A 7,286-nucleotide genomic window follows, 5' to 3' on the forward strand; every position below is an offset into this window, starting at 1 on the left:
GGTAAAGCGGTTAATGGAAAACCGTAAGAGGTAGGAAACCCGTGAACTAGGGATGGGCTTTCAATTACGAATGGTGATTATTCTGGCTTCGGGAGAACTTACTAGGCGTCGTGATCTGTAGGAGAAAAGGGCTGATGAGATGGTTTTTCATTTCGTCAAAAAATCGTAGTAAAGGAAGTGAATATTCGGGATAGGATTGAAGAATAAAGATGCTGTTGAGGAGTGTAAATAAAATCATCTGAAATCAAAGAGTAGAATAACATAAATAAGACTGATTGAATCTGGGAAAGATGGCTGACTTCAAAGGAGAAAAATGGCTTTAGAGAGACTACAGAAAAGAGAGGATCATATCCAGATACTCATTTGGATTTGGATAGCGCTGAATATAATACTTTGGATTCCAGTGCTTGTCTTCCAGCATAAATTCCATATTCTATTCCATTCCATTTGAATTTGGAATACTTTGGATTCCAGTGCTTGACTCCAGGCATAAGTTTCATATTCCATTCCATTCCATTTGGATTTGGAAGTGTAACCAGTATGTTAAGTTCGTTTTCGTTTTTTTTTTTTTATGCTCCCAGTAAGAACCAATTCTGTGTTTACAATAAGATGAGCGAAAGAAGGCATTATTGCTCTGAATGATTCATTCCTCTGACTGCAGTCATCTGGGAATTCAAAAGTGGAAAACATGCGGTTGCCGATTTGAAAATGAAAATAACAGAATAATAAATTTTTGCATATTTTAGTTTGCATTTCAGATTTTTGCATCTCCCTGGATGTGACTTCAAATTCGAAAAGCTTGTGTAAGTGCATATATATCCTATATATATATATATATATATATATATATATATATATATATATATATATATATATATATATGAAAGCTTGTGTAAGTGCATATATATATATATATATATATATATATATATATATATATATAGTATATATATATATATATATATATATATATATATATATATGTGTGGTGTGTGTGTGTGTGTGTGTGTGTGTGAGTGTGTGTGTGTGTGTATTCAGAAAAAAACTAACCGCTTTTTAAAGTAAAATTACCTATGCTATAGACTCCCAAACAAAGGTCATTCGATCACTCTTTATTTTGCCTGAGTTAGAGAATGAAAATAACAAAAATAACAAATTTCAGCTAAATATGTTTGACGATGTTATGAGATTAGCATTTGGGCATTTTTACTAATAATTTCGTGATGCTAATGTGGAAATATCGTATTACTTTCTTTTTTTTTTCAATTGCTCATATTAAACCGATAAACATTTATCTTTTCAGATGCATTATCGATTAGAAGCTGAGATCCACAGCGGATTTCAGTCTGCCTGGAATGGAAAGAGGTAAAGAAATAAATATCCTTTTGATTTTATGTAACAGAAACAGGATGCGTGCATAAACTATACATCACTCGTCCCTCATTCAATATTTCTTATAAGGAACATATAAATTCAATTTTTCTTACCAAAAACAAAGATTTTCGTCGAGTCTGAAATAGCCAACAGATGATTCATATACCATCATAAATACACACATGCATGTAAGGGAGATGGCCTTATACAGTTCCACTAATATTTTTAGTCTTCAATTGTTGACGCAAATGAATTAAACATTGACGCGCTGGAAACAAGAGTAAGTTTGCAACTCGTATATCCTCCTGGGAAATCATCTAAACGGTCCTATGTGGCAATTTATTGCATCTATCTATTTCCCAGATTTGATTTATATATGTGTTTTTTTAACTATTATTCTGTCATCCTTTTTTTACCCAATAGTGTGTATATAAATATATATATAAAATATATATATATATATATATATATATATTATATATTATAATATTATACATATATATATATATATATATAATATGTATATAATCTTCTATTATATATATGTGTGTATATATATATATATTATATATATATATATATATATATGTAGTATATATATATATATATATATATCATATATATATATATATATATATATATATATCATATATATATATATTACTGTTTTTTTCTGATTTCAGCTCATGTGTATTACATTCTTCAAAGGCTATTTATAATTCATTCCTCCTTTTCCATTTTCATTATATTTTTTATATAGCCACTTCTTCCTCGGTGGTATCACGAGACATATTTCAGTGGCGAGTCAATATTTCTTGTAACATTTAAGACCGTAGATAAGTATGTTAAGGAGTTTCTTTGCCAAAGCTAATAACAATCTCACTATCATTGATACACTTTCACCTAGTTAGGGGTACATGTACTAAGGTATTTTGTAAGTGCGTGAAATATCTGTTGTATTCTTCGCTGAAGAATACAACATAAACTATGGATGATCTATGCTTAGTGAGGAGTTTTCTCTTCACATTCATTGGTGCCTATTTGTTTATTTTTACAATAGTGCTCCCTCGTTCTTAGCTCGGGCAAACTGTATGCAGGAAAGCACACAGCAAACACAAACAGCTAAATGCCACAAAGACCTAAATCCTAAAAGATAAATTGCAGTATTACTCGTTTCGACAGTGGGGGGGGGGGAAACATACAAACTCACACACTCACACAATGGTTTCCAATAACCAATATTTCAACGAAAATTAAAAAAAAAGTACCAGTCGCCAAAAATACTGAGCAATAATTTTAACATCGTTTCCGAATTCTTTAACATACAACAGAAAGAAAAGGTGTAGTAATCTCTGTTCCCATATTTTCTTGGTATTCCACGAATTCATTTTAATTAAACTTTCGAGCCAATGGCGCTACCTCACATGCATTTTATTGTCTTTTTTTAAAAGCGCAGTGGATGAAGTTACGCTCAACGTGAAAAATGGGATTCGGCCTAAAATCTTTTGAAAGAATATAAATGAACGATTTCGAGTCACGCTAATAGTTTTTAAGCATTAACGAAGACACAAATTTGTTGCTCATTATTTTCCAGCAAGTAATCCTTAATCTATCACATAAGAATTAATGTCATTCATCTTGTAAAATTCTCGTTAAATATTCCGTTCAACCTTTCACATTTCATTACTTATAGCCATTTCCAGGTTCGATCACGAAATGCGACGACCAAAATAGATTCGAGCTAAATGAAGGAGATCAATCCTTCATGAGATAGAAACATATCATGTGTCTTGTGGGATAACAGGATAATTCATTCAAGACAATAAAGATAAATCTAGCAGCAGTAATTACAATTATAAGAAATGAAGTATGAAGCTGTCAAACATAAACTTGCACGAGGAAATTGTCAATTGTTATTGAAAGCAGAAAAAAATTAAGTATAATTACAATTATAAGAAATGAAGTATGAAGCTGTCAAACACAACCTTGCATGAGGGAATTGTCAATTGTCGTTATTGAAAGCAGACAAAAGTTAAGTAAATGGTTCTTTTTCCTTCCTCCCTTACCATCAAAAATAAGAAATATAAGGAATTACGAACTTTTAATGAGTGGAAGCCTAAAACTATTTGTACTTTCGTTCCACATTCTTCTAACAACCTCAGTGGCAAGAAAATGTTTTTATCGTAATCCTGATTACGAATAAAAGAAAAAAAGTTGCTTGCAAAATTATTCAGCATTCACTTGAGAATAAAAAAAAATCGTTGTTAAAATGAGTTCCAAATTTGCGTTTCCTTCTTCATCCTCACTAAAATAAGAAAAAAAAAAAAAAAAAAAAAAAAAAACAATTCCCACCAAAAAGAAACTACAAAGCGATATGACGTATATCACGGTTCCTTATCCGATCATAAATGTGTCTTACGATATATTCAAACAGTGAATAATAACAACAAAAAAGACAGTTACACATTCGCTCCCTCCATTCCTAACCTCTTTCCCCTTAAAAAAAAAAAATAAATAAAATAAAATAAAATGGATACCTCCATCTTAACCCCGAAAAGAAGAAATCAGATGAAATCGTATGATTTCCTCCTTCTAGGAAATTGGAATTCCCAAAGGAGCCATTTCTCTCGCTCTCGAATCACCGTCTTCCTGTAGGAGCTGGAGGTGATAGGTGCAATTACCGCATGCCCTTGGAATGCCCAAATCCAATATCGGTGACGCAAAATATGAAACACCTTTGACCTTCAACCTGATACAATATTTAGGTCTGGAATTCTGCAATAAAAAAAAAAAGATATGTCGGATAGTTGCAGACAGGCGTGCAATTTTTACGGCGCGCTCTTCTGCCATTTATTTTTTTTTTTTTTTTTATTCTTTTTATTTATTATTTTTTTTTTTTTTTTTTTTCACTGGATAGGTGACCCTATTCGTTGTCCCATAAATTTACAAATAGGACAGTGTGTTTCGAAAACATTTTTAGCAGAAGTAAAAGCACAAGTTATCTATTTAATTTTATTTTAGTTTCTTGTGAATTAGATTCATTGAATAGTAATAATAATAATAATAATAATAATAATAATAATAATAATAATAATAATTAATAATAATAATAATCTAATAATAATAATAATGTGTGGCGCCGTGGCAGAGTGGGTTAGGTCGTCAACGGACTGGTTAAACAACATTGGGGCTGGTCAGTCGTTGGATGGGTGACCGCTCTCCTCGCGTTGATTCCTTGGGAAAGGATCTTTACCATAATTTCCTCAGTCTACTCAGCTGTACGCTGTAAATGAGTACCTATCCCTGATGTGGGTGGGTCCAGCTATGGGTTAAATAGCAAAACTCAGCAATAAGTTAAGAAATGATGGAATAAACGACAATGACGTAAATGGAAGCTCTAGCAACAGAGGAGCTTCATCCAGTAGCCAGGTATTTACCCCAATTGAAGGGGAAAACGGTCAGGTACTTGGAGGTCGTCATCCAGCAACTGACCACCACAACGACAGTAACCAACAGCCTGAGATTGGAGCTACAGAAGCAAACCAAAGGAAAAAATGGACAGGAGAAGAAAATAAGGAAATATGGAGATGCTACATCAGAAGCAACCCTTCGGAAGAGGATACAGAGGAAGGTTGGTCAACATCTGGAATGAGAGGAATAAACACCCCCCAAACAGAGCAGAGGCTTGCAGACCAAGTAAGTAACATAAAGAAAAAGAACTGGCTCTCCCCAACAGAAAGAAAAGAACTGGAAAGGGAAATGTCACACGACAACGAATTACACGTAGACGACAGGGATGAGGAGGTATCAAACAACGACACACGAAGAAACACCGACGAAGTAACAGAGAGGACAGAATGGGGTAGAAAAGATTAGACAATGGATGGACCTAGATACAGAGAGAACAAAGATCCCCTCCATGAAAGCCTACAACGCCAAGAAATTAAGGGAGAAAACAAGTGAGGTCAATGAAATAATGGTCATAATACACACCACCAGTATCACAGAAACAAATAATTCTTTGCATATGCAGGATAAGATTAGTAGCAGAACTGATGGGGATTCGAACACCAACACTCCAGCACAACCAAACCCAACAGAAACTAAAACAGCAACCTCCTTGGAAAAGGCGCCTGGAAAAGCAAATCATGGTGATGAGATCTGACTTGAGTAACTGAAAGAGATGGCAGAAAAAAGACTAAGAAGCAAGAAAACAAGGGAGGAACTCAACGAGAAATACAAAGTACAAGAGAAGGGACTAAAACAACACAATAGAAGATGTAAAACAGAGGCTTAAGGCCAAAGCACATAAAGATCCAACGGTACATGAACAGGAATAAGGGATACCAACCGAATAAACTATTCGGAACCAACCAGAAAAGACTATACAGCCAACTAAAGAGAAAGACAACCACCAAGAAACTCCTGAAGCCGAACCAAGTAAGAGACTGGGAAAACTTATGGAGTAATCCGGTATCACACAACAAACATGCAACATGGCTCTAGGAAGTCAAGGAAGAAGAAACAGGGAGAATAAAACAAGATACACAGAGATCACGACAGACACAGTCAGACACCCAAAAAACCCAAAGAAAATGCCAAACTGGAAAGCCCCATGGTCCCGATGAAGTCCATGGATACTGGCTCAAAAACTTCAAGGCCCCTACACCCACGAATAGTTGAACATTTACAGCATTGTATCTCAAATCACAATGCACCCAAATGGATGACCACAGGAAGAGCATCCTTAGTACAAAAAGACCAGAGTAAGGGAAATATAGCCAGTAACTACAGGCCTATCACCTGCCTACCAATAATGTGGAAGTTACTAACAGGTATCATCAGTAAAAGGCAATACAAACTACATAGAGGAGACAAACACCCATCCCCCACCAACAGAAAGGCTATAGAAGGAAGTGTAGGGGCACAAAAGACCAGCTCCTGATAGACAAAATGGTAAATTGAAGAACAGTAGGAGAAGGAAACCAACCTAAGCATGGCATGGATAGACTATAAGAAAGCCTTCGACATGATACCACACACATGGCTAATAGAATGCCTGAAAATATATGGAGCAGAGGAAAACACCATCAGCTTCCTCAAAAATACAATACTTACAAGCTTTGGAGTAAGACTAACAGAGGTTAATATCAGGAGGGGGATCTTCCAGGGCAACTCACTGTCCCCGCTACCCTCCGTAGTAGCCATGATTCCCATGACAAAAGTACTGCAGAAGATGGATTGGACGGGTACCAACTCAAGAAAATAGGCAATGGAATCAACCATCTGATGTTCATGGACGACATCAAGCTGTATGGTAAGAGCATCAAGGAAATAGATACCCTAATCCAGACTGTAAGGTTTGTATCTGGGGACATCAGGATGGAGTTTGGAATAGAAAAATGGCGCCTTAGTAGTCAACATACAAAAAGCAAAGTCACGAGAACTGAAGGGATAAAGCTACGAGATGGAAGCAACATTTAACACATAGATGAGACTAGATACAAATACCTAGGAATAATGGAAGGAGGGGATATAAAACACCAAGATATGAAGGACACGATCAGGAAGAATATATGCAGAGACTCGAAGGCGATACTCAAGTCAAAACTCAACGCCGGAAATATGAAAAAAGCCCATAAACACATGGGCACTGCCCAGTAATCAGATACAGCGCAGGAATAGTGGAATGGACGAAGGAGAACCTCCGCAGCATAGATCAGAAAACCAGGAAACATATGACAATACACAAAGCACTACACCCAAGAGCAAATACGGAAAAACAAACTATACATAACACGAAAGGAAGAAGGGAGAGGATCTAAATAAAATAGAGGACGGGTGTCAAACCTCGAGAACAGAGCACTGGGGCAATATCTGAAACCAGTGAAGACGAGTGGCTAAAGAGTCGC

Source organism: Macrobrachium nipponense, chromosome 31 (genome assembly GCF_015104395.2).
Source record: "Macrobrachium nipponense isolate FS-2020 chromosome 31, ASM1510439v2, whole genome shotgun sequence".
Classification (NCBI taxonomy): domain Eukaryota; kingdom Metazoa; phylum Arthropoda; class Malacostraca; order Decapoda; family Palaemonidae; genus Macrobrachium; species Macrobrachium nipponense.